The following is a 21,264-nucleotide window of genomic DNA, read 5'->3' on the forward strand; positions in this document are numbered from 1 at the left end:
GCAGCCCTAAGTACGTTCATGGGATTTCCAGGTGGCTCAGTGGTAAAGAATTTGCCTGCCAAGCAGGAGAGTTGGGTTTGACCTCTGGGTGGGAAAGAGCCCTTGGAGAAGGAAATGGCAACCCACTCTAGTATTCTTGCCCAGGAAATCTCATGGACAGAGGAGCCTGGCAGACTACAGCCCATGGGGTCGCAAAAGAGCTGGACACGACGTAGTGACTGAACACCAACAAGAAAGTATGTTCACATTGTTGTCCAACCATCACCATCGTACATCCACATCTTGCAAAACTGAAACTCGACCTATTAAATACTCATCTCTATAATGATTTGTGTATCTGTCTGTATATACTAAAAGCCATGAGCTCACCCTGATGTGTCTGATTCTCATTCACCATCACAGGGTTCATCCTAGCCTTCTCCCTTCCATGTTGTCGCTGTCTTCAACAGCCATACTTTCCTCTCACTGTTGACCTCTGACCCCTCATTCCAGGCCACTTGGGGTGGACACTCTTCCCACCCTGCTTGGGCTCTGATTCCATATGTCACATTCCCTCCTATGTGGGCATGCACTCTGAGTCACCATGACTCCCTACCTCTTTCCAGGGTGGATGCCCACCTTGCTCTGTCCCAACTAAGTTTTAGAACTGAATTGTTTGGGAAAGGAAGAGGAAGGAAAAAGGGATTTGAAGAGGAAGAATTATTAGTCCCATGATTTAAAAACGAACCTACAGACTTTATTCAGGTCTTGTGAGTTCTACTCACAGCCTTTTTTCATCCCAGCATCTAACCAGGTACCACGTTGCCCTGAGTTGTCAAGTCTCCTTTCATTCAGGTCAGTTCAGTCGCTCAGTCATGTCTGACTCTTTGCGACCCCATGAATCACAGCACGCCAGGCCTCCCTGTCCATCACCAACTCCCGGAGTTCACCCAGACTCACGTCCATCGAGTCAGTGATGCCATCCAGCCATCTCATCCTCTGTCGTCCCCCTCTCCTCCTGCCCCCAATCCCTCCCAGCATCAGAGTCTTTTCCAATGAGTCAACTCTTCGCATGAGGTGGCCAAAGTACTGGAGTTTCAGCTTTAGCATCATTCCTTCCAAAGAACACCCAGGACTCATCTCCTTTAGGATGGACTGGTTGGATCTCCTTGCAGTCCAAGGGACTCTCAAGAGTCTTCTCCAACACCACAGTTCAAAAGCATCAATTCTTCAGTGCTCAGCTTTCTTCACAGTCCAACTCTCACATCCATACATGACCATTGGAAAAACCATAGCCTTGACTAGGCGGACCTTTGTTGGCAAAGTAATGTCTCTGCTTTTGAATATGCTATCTAGGTTGGTCATAACTTTCCTTCCAAGGAGTAAGCGTCTTTTAATTTCATGGCTGCAATCACCATCTGCTGTGATTTTGGTCTCCTCCAATTTGTGATGGTTTCTCAGTTTATCCTTTTCCATTGTCTTCGACACTTTCAAAGAGTCCACTCAGACATTTTGTAGGAGTTCAGTTCAGTCGCTCAGTTGTGTCTGACTCTTTGAAGCTCCATGGACTGCAGCATGCCAGGCTTCCCTGTCCATCACCAACTCCTGGAGCTGGCTCAGACTCATGTCCATCGAGTCGGTGATGCCATCTCATCCTCTGTCATCCCCATATCCTCCTGCCTTCAATTTGGGCTCATTAGATGTTTTCTCATGATTAAGATTGGCGATGTAGATTTTGGGAAAGAACACCTACGAGGTGGTGTGCCCTTCTGATTATAGCTTATCCTGGGATGTGTGATATCCACCTGTACTAGTTACATTTTTTTGAAGTTTTTTTTTTTTTTTAATATGGACTATTTTTTAAGTCTTTATTGAATTTGTTACGATATTGCTTCAGTTTTATGTTTTGGCTCTTTGGCCACAAGACATAGGATCTTAGCTTGCCAATCAGAGATTGAACCCACACCCCCTGCATTGGAAAGCAGTCTTAACCACTGGACTGCCAGGGAAGTCCCTTTAGTTATCATTTTAAAGATGGAGATTCCAAAGCTGTCTCTTGCCTAAAGTCACACAGCCAACAAATGGTGGAGGGAGGATTTGAAACTGAGCCATTCTGAACTTTGTGCCACTTCCTTTGTTGGGGAGGAAGAACTGGCCAGTGAGAGAGATAAAAAGAGGCCTCTAGCGTTGAAGTGAAGGGTGGGATGTGGGGAGACCTCATGTCCATATTAGGTCCGTCAGCCAGGGTGATTCACCACCCATGGTCTCTGCCTCACAGCCCTGTCCAGTCTTGTCTTAAATTTCCTGTGTCCGGTGCAAGAGGCAATGAGGGCTCCTCTTTAAATAGATATGGCAAGATCGTCGCATGCCCATTAAATGAGGCTGTCTGGTCTTTTCATCCTGGCACTAGAAGCACAGATAATCTGATAATTCAAGAAAGATGCATTTTCCATGAGGATTCAAGTGATGCAAGAATCCTATAACCGAACCAGCTAATAGTCACAAGGCTCTCTGTTCCCCTTCAAATTTCCTGCCTGCACTCTGGGCCTTTCCCTGTGGGATGCCTACAGAGGAGGCTCTCCTTTGCCCACTCTTGACCTCTTTGCCTATCAGTTATCACCAAAGTCACTATCACTGCATCAGAAACTCCAGAACATCTGAAGTTTCAGAGTAGAAGCTCTAAACATGTCTGCTGGGCAGTGGTCAACCAGCATATGTGTTTTGTTTGGTCCTCACTTAATTTAAGAAGTTTAAAATTAGTTCACAACATGAAAAAAATCAGGAGTTCATCATAAAAGTCTGGATTTTGGCTTCTCCTGAAAAATCAGATGAGGCAATAAACGGTCTACATTCTTCCCTGGCAGCAAGTGGCTGGAGCTGAGCGTGGTGCACGCACTCCATTTCACTCTACTCCTCACCACTCCCTGCTGCTCACAACCCTCAACCTCAGTACTTGTATTTGCCTGGATTTTATAGTTGGTTTACACTGTTGCTCTAGTTTCTACTCTACAGCAACGTGAATCACTTATACATATATGTGTTTTAGCTTCTGTTCCTATATAGGTCATTGCAGAGTGTTGAATAGAGTTCCTTGTGAAATACAGTAGGTCCTTATTAATTACCTGTTATATATATAATAGCTCAGTTGGTAAAGAATCCACCTGCAATGCAGGAGACCCTGGTTCGATCCCTGGGTTGGGAAGATCCCCTGGAGAAGGGAAAGGCTACCCACTCCAGTATTCTGGTCTGGAGAATTCCATGGGCTGTATAGTCAATGGTATCGCAAAGAGTCAGACACAACTGATCGACTTTCACTTTCACGTATATGTCAATACCAGTCTCCCAGTTTATTCTCCTACCCTGGTTTCCCCTTGGCAACCATAAGTTTGTCTTCTACATCTGTGACTATTTCTGATTTGTAAATAGGTTCATTTGTACTGTTTTTATACTTTTATTTTGGTTGTACCTCCTGACATGTGAACATCCCCAACCGGGGATCACACCTGTGCCCCCTGCCATGGAAGCAGACCACTGGAGCACTAGGGAAACCCATGTATTGTTTTTTAAAATTCCACATATAAGCGACATCATACTATATTTGTCTTTCTCTGTCTGACTTACTTCACTCAGTACGACAATCTCTAGGTCCATCCTGCCTGACTTCTGAAGACATTTGAGCCCACAACCCCTTACAGTTCAATTATTCACTCAACAAATACTCCCTGAGCTCCTACTCCTACTCAGGCCAGGTTCTGCTGGAGGCTCCCGGATCATCAGCACACACACTGATTCTGGAACGCTATGGTTAGTCTCCCCCAATAAACCCTGCTGATGAGAGCTTTGAAGCGGGGGCTCCTACTCAGCCCGGAGGGAACTGATGAGGCATACTGCAGGAGACACACATACCTTTAAAGAGCCAGTCACTTTCTAAGTGAGGTTTATGGAGGAAAGCTGCCCCTTTTACTCTGGGACCCCTGAAGCTAGTCTGAGCCACCTGCCTATCTGGACTTGTCATGTAGCTTACTCTTCAATGGCTTCATCTCTCTGCTAGTTCTTTCTCTCTTTTTTGGTCACACCCCATGGCTTGTGAGCTCTTAGTACCCCAACCAGGGATTGAACCTGGGCCCCAGCAGTGAGAGTACCGCATCCTAATCACTGGACCACCAGGGAATTCCCAATTCTCATCACCTCTTTATAGAGTAGGATTTTCTGCATTTACCTTAGGAACCCGGCTGCAGCTCAGCGGGGTTCCGAGCACGTGAGAAGGACGTGTAGAATGCTCAGCTGTGGTGCGAGATGACATCAGAGCTGGAATGATCTATTGTGTGAATGACTGAGGCTCTTTTCTTTGGAGTTTTTTATGGATTAGGAGGTTACTTGAGGCAGGCAGGGAAAAGGGCAAAAGTCTTGGAGTCAGACAGATTTGGTTTAAGCCCTGGTTTTGCCACTTCCCTACTGTGTGATTATGTGTGGTTACTGACACTCTCTGAGCATCTGTTTCTTCCTGTCTAAAATGGACCAATAGTGTTTATTCATAAAGTTACTGTCAATATCATTTCAATGTATGGAAGGGATTCCCAAGTTGCTCAGCGGTAAAGAATCCTCCTGCCAATACAGGAGACGTGACTTCGAACTCTGGGTTGGGAAGATCCTCTGGAGAAGGAAATGGCAACCCACTCCAGTATTCTTGCCTGGGAAATCTCATGGACAATGGATCCTTGTGGGCTACAGTCTATAGGGTCTCAAAGAGCTGTGCATGACTGAGCACGCACACACAGGCATACACGCACAGAGTGTATGTAAAGTTGCAAGAGCAGTGCTGTGAATATGATGCTGAATGGGTACTCATCATCTTTAGGAAAAAAACATACGTTCCTTTTTTGGAGAGTGTATAATTCTATGACATTTTCTGTGCAGATTCAAGTAACTATCATCAAGATCTGAATACAGAGCTATTCCATCACTAATAAGAAACTTTTTCATGTTATTCCTTAGTGGTCACACCTCCCCCCAGCCCTAACCCCTGGCAACCACTGATCTATTTATTCCCTGTCACGATAATTTTGCCACTTCAAGAATCAAAGAATATGTAACTTTTTTGAAATGAACACTTTAAAAACAGCAATCTTACTTTTTTTTTTTTGGGGGTGGGGGGCCATGCTGCACGGCTTGCAGGATCTTAGTTCCCCAACCAGGGATCAAACCTGTGCCTTCCTGGAGTGGAAGTGTGGAGTCCTGACCACTGGACCGCCAGGGAATTCCTGAAAAGAGCTATTTTAGAATATAAATCTATAACAGGCAAAAAGGAGCAAAGCCAGCCTTAAGGGCAGGGCTTAATCTTTTTTCTTTTTCCAACTTTATTGAAGTATTATCGACAAATTACAATTGTGTGTATTTAAGGTGTGCCTGTGATGATGTGATATATGTAGGCGCTATGAGTACTGCAATCAAGACAACCGTAACAGCCATCTCCAGCATTGTACATCTCCAGTATGTACACTTTGGAGATGGGCTTTTTTTCAGTCAGCACAAAGCCCTAAGATGCCCTCAAGTGGTTTCATGTATCAGTAGCTCATTCCTTTTGATTGCTGAGCAGTATTCCATCCTATAACTGGCCCACAACTTGTTTATCCATTCACCTGTTGAAGGACATTTGCTTGTATCCAGTTTTTGATTTGTGATGGTTAATTTTGTGTGTGTATGTGATGGTTAATTTTATGTATCAACTTGACTGGATCACATGGTGCTCAGCTATTTGGTCAAATTTGATTCTGATTGTTTCGGGAGGGTGTTTTAGATGAGTTTAACAATTAAACTGGTAGACTCAATGAAGCAGATTGCTCTTCTTAGTGTGGGTGGTCCTCATTCAATCAGCTGAAGGCCTGAACAGAACAAAAAGACTGATTTTCCCCCAAATAAAGGGAATCCTCCTGCCTGACTGCCTTGAGCTGAGATATCGGTTTTTCTTCCCTTTACACTCAAATTGAAACATAAGCTCTTTCTGGGTTTCAGGCCTTCGGACTCAGAGGAACTACATCATTGGTTTTCTTCCATCTCCAGGTCGCCGACTCCGAAACTTTGACCTTGTCAGCCTCCATGATCATGTGAGCCAATTCCTTATGAGAAATCTCCCTCTCCCCTAACCTCTCTCTCAACCTCTCTCTCTACTGGTTCTGGTTCTCTGAAGAATTCTGACTAATACAGGACTATTACAAATAAAACTGCTGTAAACATTGGTATAGAGGACTTTGTATGAGCACACATTTTCCTTTCTCGGGGATAAATTCCCAGGAGTGCTATTGCTGAATCTCATGGTAAGTGTATATTTAACTTTATAAGAAACTGCCAAAGCATTTCCTAGAATGGCCTTACCATTTTTACCTTCCCCCTGTTCATCATTTTTATTATTTTATGACACTAGTTAAATTCGTTCAGTTTGAAATGGGCTGACATTTTGAAGGCTGGCCACGCAAGGATTTTTGCCCACTTGTCTTATACATCGCAGCTATCACATGCATCCTTGTTTTAAACTTTCTGTTTACTAGCCAAGCACAGAGGTCTGCTGGGTTAGAGATTTGAAATAACAAACCTGGCTGCCTCAGATTTTCTTGGCTGGCACCAGGTCTTGCCAGGCCTTTGAATCAGCTGGGTGCAGGAAAGGGTCACCAGGAAACTCAGGCTGCCGGACCCGACAGGAAGCGTGGGACGAAGCTTACTCTGGGTCTGGCTCGTGGTCAGCCTGGCTGGGGCCTGAGGCTTCCAGGCGGGCTCAGTGTACACTGTCAGGAAACAGCCCCAGCTCTTTAAATCACTCCACCCCTGAAAAATAAATTCATAAACAAGGAAGCGCTGAGCTCCTTCCTTTGAGAAATAGCATCTTATAGCCGGGAAGAAAATCCACTTGCAGAACAGCTATGACCATGTGTCTCTCAGGCGCCATACATTCACAAATCAGTGACTGTGGCTTTGGGGCTTCTTTTCCTGGAGAAGACTAGTCTGGAGTTGTCTACAGACGCTTGGTACCATGAACTTCTCCCTGCTACCCTCCCTGCATGCCTCCCCCTGAGTTCATTTGTCCAGAAGTATTTTATTTTATTTATTTATTTTTGGCTGCACCCTGCAGCATGTGGGATCCTAGTTCCCTGACCAGGAATTGAACCTGTGCCCCCTGCAGTGGAAGCAGAGTCCCAACCACTGGACCATCAGGGAATTTTTGTCCAGAAGTATTTCTCTTGCATGTGGTTATGATAGTCTTAGGCTATAATTTTAAGATATTGCATTTTGGTATTGATACATTCAATCAGACATCACAGCTGTATGAACCTTTATAGTCATGTATTGTCTTGATGGAGGCTTCCAATAACCATATGGCCTAGACAGGTCAACTCAACTCCATTTTATTAGGAATTTCTCAAGACTAGGACTGCAATTCTGGCTTCCCTGGTGGTTCAGATGGTAAAGAATCTGTTCCCAGTGCAGGAGACCTGGGGTTCCATCCCTGGGTCAGGAAGATCCCCTAGAGGAAGGCATGGCAACCCATTCCAGTATTCTAGCCAGGAAAATTCCATGGACAGAGGAACCAGGAGGGCTACAAGTTCATGGGGTTGAAAAAAGATGGACACAACTGAGCGACTGACACTTTCCACTTTTCAGGACTGAGATTCACAGCTATTCAGGCACTTGGGGTTTCTAGGTAGCGCTAGTGATAAAGAACCTACCTGCCAATGCAGGAGACATAAGAGATGCAAGTTCAGTCCCTGGGTCAGGAAGATCCCCTGGAGCAGGGTATGGCAACCCACTCCAGTATTCTTGCCTGGAGAATTCTGTGGACAGAGGAGCCTGGCGGGCTACAGTCCATGGGGTCGAAAAGAGTCATACACGACTGAAGCAACTTAGCACACAAGGCTCTTTCCATAGGTCCCATTGTTAGTGGTGGAGCAAGAAACCAGGGACTCAGGGCTGGTTCAGAATTGTGCCCCTCACACTGAAGCCTGGAGCTCTACACATGGCCCTTGAACCTTGAAATGTGGCTTGTTCTCACTGAGATGCGTGGCAAGAGCAAAATACACATCAGCTCTTGACTTAGTGTGAAAAAGTAATGAAAGTACAATATGTAATTACTGATTTTTTATATTATTTACAAGCTGAGATGGTATTTTGTATATGCTGGGTTACACAGATATTTTGTAAAAAATAAGTCCTCCCCCCAGTTTTTTTTTTTAACATGATTGTTAGAAATGTAAGATTACACATGTCTCACATTGTACTTCTACTGGACAGTGCTGCTCTAGACCACATCACAGGCATTTTTTCTTAATAGAGGAGAGTTTTAGACATATGATGTCATTATCTTGTAAAAGCGTATTCATCCCCAGTGTCTGCTTTCTGGACAGCATTTATGAAGATTTTTCCTCACCGTCTTGAAGGTCACTCGTCTTTGATAAATGTGGGGGGAAGGGGGTTTGTCTCCAAACCGCTCCTGAATGGTTATCCTCTTTCTTTGGGTTCAGATTTTGTATTTTTAAAATGTATTTATTTTTGGCTGTGCAGGATCTTTGCTGCTGTGTGGGCTTTTCTCTCATGGTGGAGAGCGAGGGCTGCTCTCTAGCTGTAGAACACCGGCTTCTTCCATTGAGGAGCACGGGCTCTAGGGAGTGCAGGCTTCCATACTTGCACCCCTGGGCTCAGTAGTTGTGGCTCCCGGGCTCTGAGAGCACAGGGCTTAATAGCTGTTCATGGGCTCAATTACTCTGTGGCCTGTGGGATCTTCCTGGATTAGGGATTAAACCCATGTCTCCTGCACTGGCAGGCAGATTCTTTACCACTGAGCCACCAGGGAGCCCCAGATTTTTTAAATTGCAGTAGAATGTGCATAACATGACACTTAGACCATCTTCACCACTTTTAAGCGTTCAATTCATTGGCATTAACTGCATTCACAACATGTACAACCATTACCACTTATCCATTTCCAGAACTTTCTTTTATTATCTCAGGACAGGGAGCTCTACTCAGCGCTTTGTGGTAGCTTAAATGAGAAGAAAAGCCAAAAAAGAGGGGATATGTACATGTGTGTGTGCGTGTGTGTGTGTGTGTGTGTCTATAGCAGATCCACTTTGCCATACAGCAGAAACTAATACAGCATTGTAAAGCAACTATACTCCAATAAAATTTGATTTAAAACTTTAAAAATAATAAAAATTTGAAAGTAGATTAATTAAAACTTGAAGAACTCTGAAATGTTTTCCGAAGTGGCTGCACTATTTTACATCCTCCCTAGCAATGTGTGAGCGTTCCAGCCTTTCCATATCCTCACCAACACCTCTTATTATCCCTCTATTTGACTGTAGCCATCTAGCGGGTGTGACGTGGTATCTCATTGTGGTTTTGATCTGCATTTTCCTAATGACTATTGATGCTGAGTGTATTTTTTCGTGTGCTTATTGGCCACTGGTATCTCTTCTTTGGAGAAATGTCCGTTCAGGTCCTTCACACACATTCTAGTTGATATTTTTTTGTCATTTTATTGTTGAATTGTAAGAGTTCTTTGTGTATTTTGCATTCCAGGCCCTTATCTGATACATAATTTGCAAATATTTTCTCTCATTCTATGGGTTTTCTTTTCACTTTCTTGACAATATCCTTAGAAGGACAAAAATTTTAAATTAAAAAAAGTCCAGTTTACCTATTTTTAACATTATTGCTATGCTTTTGATGTCATATCTCAGAAATCACTGTCTAATCCAAAGTCAAAAAGATTTATGTCTATGTCTAGGAGTGTTATAGCTTTAGCTCTTACAGTCAACTCTTTGATCCATTTAAAAACATTTTATATATGATGTGTGGTAGGAGATTCATTGGAAAAGACCCTGATGCTGGGAAAAATTGAAGGCAGGAGGAGAAGGCGATGACAGAGGATGAGATGGTTGATGGCCTCACCGACTCAATGGACAGGAGTTTGAGCAAGCTCTGTGAGTTGGTGATGGACAGGGAAGCCTGGTGTGCTGCAGTCCATGGGGTTGAAAAGAGTCAGACACCACTGAGGGACTCAACTGAACTGAAATGAGGAGATTCAGTTTCATTTTTTCGCATGTGGATATCCATTTATAGAAAAGATTAATCTTTCCTTCATGGACACTCTTTTTTTTTTTTGGCCACAGCACACAGCATGTGGGATCTTAGTTCCCCTACTCAGGATGAACCTGTGCCCCCTGCAGTGGAAGCCTGGAGTCTTAACAGCTGGACTCCCTGGGAAGTCCCTGTCTGGGCGCTCTTGTTGAAAGTCAATTGACTATAAGTGTAAGGTTTATTTCTGGACTCTCGATTCTGTTCCGTTGATCTGTATGTCTATCCTTATGCCAGTAGGACACTGCCTTGATTACTGTAGCTTTGTAGTAAGTTTTGGAACTGGGAGGTCTTTGTTCTTTTTTTAGGATTATTTTGGCTACTCTGTGTCCCTTCTATTTCTCTATGAATCTTCCAGACAGCTTGTCAATTTCTGCAAAAAAGGGCTCCATTTAAAAAAAATTGTTAAACATTTCAAGCAAAGTTCAGAATTTATTATAGTATTCTCTGCACCTGCTATCTAAGTGACTTTTAACATTTTGCTATATTTGCTTTCAAATTTTTATTTATTTTTAAGGCAATGAGGCATCAGTCTGCTACTATTACTCCTGCATTGTAACTCTCACCAATCTTGTTACCTTGCCTCCCTTCTCCAGAGGTAACTACTCTTCTGAATTTCTATAATGGTCTTCATATTTCTACAACATATATAGCATCTGCAAATATAAAATTGTTGTTTGAGCTATTTATTAACTTTAGTTAAATTACATTAGGTATCTGTTATACTTCAGCTGCTCTCAAACTTGTGTTTTTGAAATTTATTCATGATGATATGGGAAGCTGTTGTTCTTTTTTAAGTTTCTGCATGGTATTTCATTGTATATTATGTATATATTATCAATTTATTTATCCAATATTTTATTGATACATAATTAATTTAGTTGTTTCTGTTTTTATTGTTTTGCAGTTATGGAGTTGCAATGGACATTCCTGTTTCTACCATTTTGGGTGAGTGAGAGAATGCTTATGGTGTGTACCCAGAGAGAATTTGTTCACCATTGGATTTACTAGCTGCGGCCAACGTTTTATTCAGTTTACACTCTCGCCAATAGTGCAAGTGAGTTCTTATTTGTGCACATCTTTGCCCACCGTTGACAGTCTTTTAAATTCTTGCCCATCTGAAGGATGTACAGTGGTCTTTCAGGGTGGTTTTAATTTGCTTTTTCCTGTTGATGAGTTTAGGAACTCTTTCCTCACACCCTTGACTATTTTCTGTTTCCTTTGGGTTGTTAGTCATTTTCCTCTTGCTTTATTAGGAATTCTTTAAATATTCTGAAAAAAAATCTGAATGTCTGTGGCTTTATTCTCACTGTGATTATAACCTTTTATTTTCCTTTATCTCTCTTTTTTAAAAATACTTTTTTATTCATGGCTGTGGTAAGCGGGGGCTACTCTCTAGTGGCGGAGGGCAGGCTTCCCGCTGCGGTGCTTTCTCTTGTTTCGGAGCACGAGCTCTAGGTGTATGGCGCAGGCTTCTGTAGTTGCAGTGTGTGGGCTCGGTGGTTGCGGCACACGGGCTTAGCTGTCCCATGGCCTGTGAGATCTTCCTGGATCAGGGAACCAATCCATGTTCCCTGCACTGGCAAGTGGATTCTTTACCACTGAGCCACCAGGGAAGCTCTCCTTTATCTCTTGTTTTCTTCCTTTTGTACAGCAGTTGGTTGTATGAATGTGAGAGTTGGACTGTGAAGAAGGCTGAGCACCGAAGAATTGATGCTTTTGAACTGTGGTGTTGGAGAAGACTCTTGAGAGTCCCTTGGACTGCAAGGAGATCCAACCAGTCCATTCTGAAGGAGATCAGCCCTGGGATTTCTTTGGAAGGAATGATGCTAAAGCTGAAACTCCAGTACTTTGGCCACCTCATGCGAAGAGTTGACTCATTGGAAAAGACTCTGATGCTGGGAGGGATTGGGGGCAGGAGGAGAAGGGGACGACAGAGGATGAGATGGCTGGATGGCATCACTGACTTGATGGACGTGAGTCTGAGTGAACTCCGGGAGTTGGTGATGGACAGGGAGGCCTGGCGTGCTGCGATTCATGGCGTCGCAGAGAGTCGGACATGACTGAGTGACTGAACTGAACTGAATTGAACTGGGTTTTTTTCCTAACTTTATCCTAGTTGTGTCTTATTTGAGAAGTCTTTTTCTACCTAGTACTATAAGATAATTCTGTATTTTTTTTTCTAAAAGTATTAAAGTTTTGCATTTAGGTCCCTAATGCATCTTGAGTTTATTTTTGCATATTCTGTGAAGTAAGGATCTAACTATTTTCCTCCCATTTATAAAACTAATTCTTCCAGATACACTTCTTTTTTTCAACTTTCAACTTTTCATTTTGTACTGGGGTATAGCCAATTAACCAGCACCACATTTAAGTAATCCAGCCATCTCCTTTTCACTGATTTGTAATGTTCCTTTTGCCAAATATTGTTTTCATGTGATTTTGGTTCATTTCTGGCCTCTCTGCTCTGTTCCATTGGTCTCTTTGTTTTTCTTTGTCTGGATACCACTCTTTTTTTAAAAAGTTTTAATGGGTGAATTTGACTCAGATGACCGTTATATCTACTACTGTGGTCAGGAATCTCTTAGAAGAAATGGAGTAGCTAATATGGTCAATAAAAGAGTCCAAAATGCAGTACTTGGATGCAATCTCAAAAATGACAGAATGATCTCTGTTCATTTCCAAGGCAAACCATTCAATATCATGGTAATCCAAGCCTATGCCCCAACCAGCAACCCTGAAGAAGCTGAAGATGAACGGTTCAATGAAGACCTACAAGACCTTCTAGAACTAACACCCAAAAAAGATGTCCTTTTCATTATAGGGGACTGGAATGCAAAAGTAGGAAGTCAAGAAATACCTGGAGTAACAGGCAAATTTGGCCTTGGAATATGGAATGAAGCAGGGCAAAGACTAATAGAGTTTTGCCAAGAGAATGCACTGGTCATAGCAAACATCCTCTTCCAACAACACAAGAGAAGACTCTACACATGGACATCACCAGATGGTCAACACCAAAATCAGATTGATTATATTCTTTGCAGCCAAAGATGGAGAAGCTCTATACAGTCAGCAAAAACAAGACCGGGAGCTGACTGTGGCTCAGATCATGAACTCCTTATTGCCAAATTCAGACTTAAATTGAAGAAAGTAGGGAAAACCACTAGACCATTCAGGTATGACCTAAATCAAATCCCTTATGATTATACAGTGGAAGTGAGAAATAGATTTAAGGGACTAGATCTGATAGACAGAGTACCTGATGAACTATGGACTGAGGTTCGTGACATTGTAAAGGAGACAGGGATCAAGACCATCCCCATGGAAAAGAAATGCAAAAAAGCAAAATGGCTGTCTGAGGAGGCCTTACAAATAGCTGTGAAAAGAAGAGAAGTGAAAAGCAAAGGAGAAAAGAAAAGATATAAGCATCTGAATGCAGAGTTCTAAATAATAGCAAAGAGAGATAAGAAAGCCTTCCTCAGCGATCAATGCGAGGAAAAAGAGGAAAACAAAAGAATGGGAAAGACTAGAGATCTCTTCAAGAAAATTAGAGATACCAAGGGAACATTTCATGCAAAGATGGGCTTGATAAAGGACAGAAATGGTATGGACCTAACAGAAGCAGAAGATATTAAGAAGAGGTGGCAAGAATACACAGAAGAACTGTACAAAAAAGATCTTCATGACCAAGATAATCACGATGGTGTGATCACTGACCTAGAGCCAGACATCCTGGAATGTGAAGTCAAGTGGGCCTTAGAAAGCATCACTACAAACAAAGCTAGTGGAGGTCATGGAATTCCAGTTGAGCTCTTTCAAGTCCTGAAAGATGATGCTGTGAAAGTGCTGCACTCAATATGCCAGCAAATTTGGAAAACTCTGCAGTGACCACAGGACTGGAAAAGGTCAGTTTTCATTCCAATCCCAAAGAAAGGCAATGCCAAAGAATGCTCAATCTACCGCACAATTGCACTCATCTCACACGCTAGTAAAGTAATGCTCAAAATTCTCCAAGCCAGGCTTCAGCAATACGTGAACTGCGAACTTCCAGATGTTCAAGCTGGTTTTAGAAAAGGCAGAGGAACCAGAGATCAAATTGCCAACATCCGCTGGATCATCAAAAAAGCAAGAGAGTTCCAGAAAAATATCTACTTCTGTTTTACTGACTATGCCAAAGCCTTTGACTGTGTGGATCACAATAAACTGGAAAATTCTTCAAGAGATGGGAATACCAGACCACCTGACCTGCCTCTTGAGAAACCTATATGCAGGTCAGGAAGCAACAGTTAGAACTGGACATGGAACAACAGACTGGTTCCAAATAGGAAAAGGAGTATGTCAAGGCTGTATATTGTCACCGTGCTTATTTAACTTCTATGCAGAGTACATCATGAGAAACGCTGGGCTGGAAGAAGCACAAGCTGGAATCCATATTGCCGGGAGAAATATCAATAACCTCAGATATGCAGATGACACCACCCTTATGGCAGAAAATGAAGAGGAACTAAAAAGCCTCTTGATGAAAGTGAAAGTGGAGAGTGAAAAAGTTGGCTTAAAGCTCAGCATTCAGAAAACTAAGATCATGGCATTTGGTCCCATCATGGGAAATAGATGGGGAAACAGTGGAAACAGTGTCAGACTTTATTTTTGGGGGCTCCAAAATCACTGCAGATGGTGATTGCAGCCATGAAATTAAAAGATGCTTACTCCTCCGAAGGAAAGTTATGACCAACCTAGATAGCATACTCAAAAGCAGAGACATTACTTTGCCAACAAAGGTCCGTCTAGTCAAGGCTATGGTTTTTCCAGTAGTCATGTATGGATGTGAGAGTTGGACTGTGAAGAAAGCTGAGCACCGAAGAATTGATGCTTTTGAACTGTGGTGTTGGAGAAGACTCTTGAGAGTCCCTTGGACTGCAAGGAGATCCAACCAGTCCATCCTAAAGGAGATCAGTCCTGGGAGTTCATTGGAAGGGCTGATGCTGAAGCTGAAACTCCAATAATTTGGCCACCTCATGCAAAGGGTTGATTCATTGGAAAAGACCCTGATGCTGGGAGGGGTTGAGGGCAGGAGGAGAGGGGGATGACAGAGGATGAGATGGCTGGATGGCATCCCCGACTGGATGGACATGAGTATGATTCATGGGGTCGCAAAGAGTCGGACACGACTGAGTGACTGAACTGAACTGAACTGATCTGAGTTGGTTTATAATGTTCTATTAATTTCAGGAGTACAGCATAGTGATTCTGTTTTACATATACATATATCCACTCATCTTTAGATTCTTTTCCCATATAGGTCATCACAGAGCATTGAGTGGAGTTCCCTGTGCTATAAAGTAGGTTCTTATTTGTTGTTGTTGTTCAGTTGCTAAATTGTGTCTGACTCTTTGTGATCCAATGGACTGCAGCATGCCAGGGTCCCTTGTCCTTCACTATCTCCCAGAGGTTGCTCAAATTTATGTCCTTATTAGTTATCTATTTTATATATAGCAGTGTGTATATGTCAATCCGAATCTTCCAATTTATCCCTTTCTCTCCAACTCTTGATGGTTTTTTCTTTTTGGTAGTGGCTGCGCGGCATGTAGGATCTCAGTTTCCCAACCAGGGATGAAACCTGTGCCCCTCTGGTGGCAGTGTGGAGTCTTAACCACTGGATTACCAACGAAGTTTTAGTTTTTTAAGGAACCTCCATACTGTTCTCCAGGGCTTCCCTGGTGGCTCAGACAGTGAAGAATCTGCCTGCATTTCGGAAGACCTGGGTTTGATTCTTGGGTTGGGAAGATCCCCTGGAGGAGGGCATGGCAACCGACTCCAGTATTCTTGTCTGGAGAATCCCATGGACAGAGGAGCCTGGTGGGCTACAGTCCATGGGGTCACAAGGAGTTGGATACGCCTGAGTGACTAAGCACACACATACCGTTCTTCATAGTGGCCACACCAATTTACATTCCCATCAACAGGGTAGGAGGGTTCCTTTTTCTCCACACCCTCTCCAGCATTTGATATTTGTAGGCTTTTTAATGATGGCCATCCTGACCAGTGTGAGGTGATATCTCATTGTAGTTTTGATTTGCATTTCTCTAATAATTAGTAACGTTCAGCGACTTTTCACGTGTCTATTGGTCATCTGTATGTCGTGTTTGTAGAAACGTCTAATAGGTCTTCTGCCCATTTTTTGATTGGGTTGCACTTTTTTTTGGTCTTTTAAACTTTTTTTATTGAAGTGTAGTTAATTTATAATCTTGTATCCATCTCTACTGTATGTGTGTGTGTGTGTATATATATATATTCTTTCTTTTATATTCTTTTCCATTATGGCTTATCCCAGGAGATTGGATATAGTTCTTTGTTGTTTTGTTACTGAGTTGTATGAGTTATTCGTGTATTTTGGAAATTAAGCCCTGGTCAGTTGCATCACTTATAAATATTTTCTCCAATTCTGTAGGTTGTCTTTTGATTTCATTTATGGTTTTTTTCTGTTGTGCAAAAGCTTATAAGTTTGATTAGGTCCCATTTGTTTATTTTTCCTATTATTTCTATTGCCTTGGGAGACTGACTTAGAAAAACATTGGTACGACTTGTGTCAGAGAATGTTTTGCTTATGTTCTCTTCTAGGAGTTTTATGGTGTCATGTCATAAGTCTTTAAGCCATTTTGAGTCTAAATTTGTGTACAATGTGAGGGAGTGTTCTAACTTCATTGGTTTACATGCAGCTGTCCAACTTGCTCAACACCACTTGCTGAAGAAACTGTCTTTTCTCCACTGTATATTCTTGCCTTCTTTGTCATAGGTTAATTGACCATAGGTATGTGGGTTTATTCCCCCACAAACCTCTGGTCACCAGTTTTCCAGTCTTGTACTTACTAAGCCCCTGACCAGTCAGCCAACCCATTAGCCACTGCCCATGAGTCAGTGTGGATCCATATCACAGGTCACCTTTCATTCCACACAAAGTGGACAAACCAGTTGTTTGGTCTGAAGTTCGGCCCGTTGGGAAGGTTTTCCTTCACCACTGTCATTCAGGGCCATGCCTGAGTGGGATGCGGTTGTCATTGACCTCACATAATGCCTGCCTGCAGTATGAACTCAGCCAGAAACCAGTTGATCTACTGGTTCTTCCTCCTCCTCTGCTAACTTGTCATAAGGAAATTGCTGCAAGCCCATAGGTGTAGGGTTGAGGGAAAGATGGTGAAACAGCAGGAGCTCCTTGTCACCTGCTTGTACAGTCACGTGCTTTCCAGATCCTCGGCCCTGGATCCAGGTACACCGGCACCACTGCTGATGGAATATTGGAGTGCGGCCGTGCGTGTGACTCGGTGGCCTGTGTTCAGGTGTTGACTCTCAACCTGGCCCAGAAGCAAACCAGAGGCTGCTTTTCAAATGGAGAATAGTGACTGGCAGAAGAAGGCAAGACTTTTCTCCAGTCTGCCCCTTCTCCTGTTGGGGCTTGTTGGTGCCCCAGAGAATATCTCTGTGGGCCAGAGGCATTTCTGATCCCATTAGGTGTGCTGAGTCATAAGACCCAAAGGCAGAGCAGTCTACAGTGTGGCCTGGACTGTGGGAGAACTTTCTTATTCTAAGCCCCACCAAGGCAGGCAGACTTCAGGTCACCCAGAGCAGCATGCCCACATGTGATACATGCCATCTCTGAAATTCAGAGGTCCACCAGGGTTGCATCTTTTTCTTCATGGTGGGCAACGCAAAGTGCATCTCTTACTTTAGAAGGGATCTTCTCACATACCCTAGACTGTGAGAATTTCACAATATGGTAGGTTTTGAAAGGCCATGGTGTTTATCGTCCACCCTCTGCAACGCGTTGGTTTACTTAGATATCTAAGATGATTAGTACTTGTAACTCATCCACATCATGAGCCAATGTGATGTTTTTTAGGTTATCAAGATTATCACAGCTTTCTGGACTAGATTATGATGAGAGAAAGGAGAGCTAAGGGAACCCTAAGGCAGAACAGTCAAGATCATCTCTACTGGCCCCTGCCTCCAATTTTCTTTCCTTTTGGGGATAGGGGAAAAGTGTTTTTCTGTTGAGCAGCTATGTATTGTCTGTGTACGTGCTAAGTTGCTTAAGTTGTATCTGACTCTTTGCAACCCCATGGACTGCAGCCCAGCAGGCTCTTCTGTTCATGGGATTCTCCAGGCAAGAATACTGGAGTGGGTTGCCATTTCCTCCTAAAGGGGATCTTCCTGCCCAGAGATCAAACCCACGTCTCCTGCATCTCCTGCATTGTCAGGCAGATTTTTTACCACTAGCACCGCCTGGGAAGCCTATGTATTAAAGTGTCTAGAATTGTGCCATAGCTGGTACCTGATTATATCTGGGTCAATCTCCTGACATTCTCCATGACCACTTGGGGTTTTCCACTATTCAAACGAGTACGTTACAGGGGCTGTCCTTGCATCTTTCAGGTTTTTGATGGTTTTGATTTGGCATCCTGGTGGGGCACTGGGCGGAGTAACAAAGACAGAAAGAGTGTGAATTCCTGACAGCTAAGGGCTGCTAACAGAAATTTCTCTGCTAGCTTCTTTAAATCACTGTTCTTTTGGTTCTCCGTCACAGCAGCCACATTCATTTCCTATTAATATACCATTCAGTATATATTGACTTAATCTTATGATTTAAAGTTTTATTTCACATGGTGATTATTTTTAACAGTTATAAGCAACAAGAAGCAGCCATGGGTCAAGCGGTCAAAGCAGACCGCTCCCAGGCAGTGACTGATGAAATGTAGAGCTGTATTAAAAGCCTGGACACTAGAGTCAAGACAGCCCTGGGTTCAAATTCAGATTTAGCTAATTCCTGCCTGTGGTCCTGGGGTGAAGACTTTAACTTCATGGGTCTCGGTGCTGTTTCTGCATTTGCGTGTTTTGTTTTCTGGGTTTTGTTCTTTTTTTGGCCATACTGCATGGCTTGCAGGGTCTCAGTTCCCTGACCAGGGATTGAACCTGGAGCCTGGCAATAAAAGCAAGGAGTCCTAACCACTGGGCCACCAGGGAATTCCCTCGGTCTTCTTATATGTAAAATGCTGTGATAACTAAGTCTTCTGGCAGTATTCAGTGGCCTAGAACAGGGCTTTAGCAGACAGGAGCTGCTTGCCTCTGGCCTCTGTCCCTAGGAATTTGCCTTGCTCTTTGCTTTTCCTTCCTCCCATGCTGTTCTCACTCTCCTGTACTTGCTTTTACTTATTTATTTGGTCATGCCAGGTCTTAGTTGTGGCAGGTGGGATATTCAGTTGTGGCATTTGAACTCTTAGTTGTTGCACATGGCATCTAGTTCCCAGAGCAGGGATCGAACCCAGGCCCCTTGCATGGAGTCTTAGCCACCAGGACCACCAGGAAAAGATCCCTCCTGTGCGTTGCTTACTTTCACTTTCTGGGTTGCTTCTGCCTGAAGCAGGATTCCTATGACCAGCTGGCGTGTTTTACCTACTATTGCCTTCAGAAGGCCAGGAATTCTTCCTGGCCAACCTGCTATTTATTCTCCCTTCTTCTGCAATGATACTGCTTCAGCTCACTAAGAGATTCTCTCTCTTGCTCTCTTCACAGGATCATGCGCTGCAGAGAAATCCCTGTGGGCGACCGTGACCAAGCCTGACTCTGTGACCTGCCAGGCCATCCCTTCGGTGTAGCCAGCCCCTTTCTCTTACTTTCTCTTCCCTCTGTCCCCTGAGGAAGCCCAGGACAGGGAACTGGCAACCTGGGCCACCAAGTCAGTCAGTAGAGCACACGTGGAAGGGGAGCCTGATGGGCCAGGGCTGTCTTAGACCTTCAATACATCAGATTTTGAAGGAAGGCCACCCAGTCTTCTCTGTGTTTCTCTGGGGGGCTTGTTCCTGGGAGTTGCAGTACATGTTTGATACTTCCTTGGAGAATGTATGCCAAAAAGGAAATAAATAAGGGAGGACAGAATCCCTTGTGGTCCAGTGGCTAGAATTCCTTGCTCCCAATGCAGGGGCCTTGGGTTCGATCCCTGGTCAGGGAACCAGATCCCACACGCCACAACTAAGGCCCAGTGCAACCAAATAAATAAATAAGTTTCTTTTTTAAAAAAAGAAAGAGAAAAAGAAAGAACAGAGAGAAAAGGGAACAGGGACCAAAATGTCACTTATCCCATGAGGGAGCCAAGGCTCAGCTCTGAGTCCCTCTATTGACAGAGGGGAGCCCGGCTTCCTGTGGTGGCCTCGATTCTCAGGCACGGGTTCCACCCCAGCCCTGAAGGTCCCAGATCACCTCTCCTCTCCCTGAGAACTTGACTTTTGCGCAGCCACATAAAGGTGACCAGTGTCTGGTGGCTTGACGGGACAGACTTGCAGGGACTTCCTGCCTTTTGATGCATGCCATTCCTGTGAGCTGGGCCGGGCCTCTGAAGACGAGAGGACCCTTTCGACTTCCTGAGTGTCTCAACATTTAGACTCTTGGGGTTTGTGGTCAGAGACACTGGCATGAACATTGTGTTTCTACAAAGTGTGACTTCTGGGCCCTCAAGTTAACAAGCAAAGCTTTGTGCAAGCCACCCCCTAACCAAACTGACCCAGAGGGTCTGGAAGGCCCTTGACCTTGCTGCCTTTCATGGGTGGATGAGCGAATGGTAAGCTGGCTCTGGGGGGATGAGGGCAACTGACTGGCAGGGGGTTGGGGGGGTGGGGTGACACCATGACTGTCTGTGACACTGTCCCCTGCCCTCTGCTCTGCACCTCGGAGCTCCCTCCAGATGTCACCAGGGATGTCTCCAGCCTAGCTAATTGCTAAGGACCTGACATAGGTCACTGCTTTCTAATCCTCTTCCCACTTTCAGATGGGGAAACTGAGGCTCAGCGAGATGAAGCCATTTCATGAGAGGACAAATCGGAGAGTCTGGGGAGAGGTCGCGGCTGGCTTCAGGTTTATGACGCCTCTGCAGAGCAGGGAACAGTTAGTGTCCTCAGAGGGTTGCCTTCCGGGTGGCTAGTTCTCCTCTGCCTCCAAGGCATCGATCTCCTGTCCTGGAGATTGTTTGCAGGGTGGACATGGGACCTAAGGAGGCCTGGTTGAAACTCGGAGAATGTGCCTTCCAGAAACTTCCAAACTGACCTTTGTGGAACTGTGAAAAGGGGATCTCTAGCAACTCGGTCAAACTGGACCATGTCTCCCCGCACCCCTCCT

General features: G+C 44.0%; 1 long non-coding RNA gene across 1 annotated transcript; it reads left to right on the forward strand.

Moving 5' to 3' along the window:
* Nucleotides 1-10,143: 10,143 nt before the first annotated feature.
* LOC123465552 lies at nt 10,144-20,011 on the forward strand. The gene is made up of 4 exons (XR_006640777.1): nt 10,144-10,278; nt 10,622-10,702; nt 11,012-11,052; nt 19,669-20,011. It is a non-coding gene; the product is annotated as an uncharacterized LOC123465552 (long non-coding RNA).
* The last annotated feature ends 1,253 nt before the right edge of the window (nt 20,012-21,264 follow it).

The sequence above is a fragment of the Bubalus bubalis genome, chromosome 3 (assembly GCF_019923935.1).
Source record: "Bubalus bubalis isolate 160015118507 breed Murrah chromosome 3, NDDB_SH_1, whole genome shotgun sequence".
NCBI lineage: Eukaryota > Metazoa > Chordata > Mammalia > Artiodactyla > Bovidae > Bubalus > Bubalus bubalis.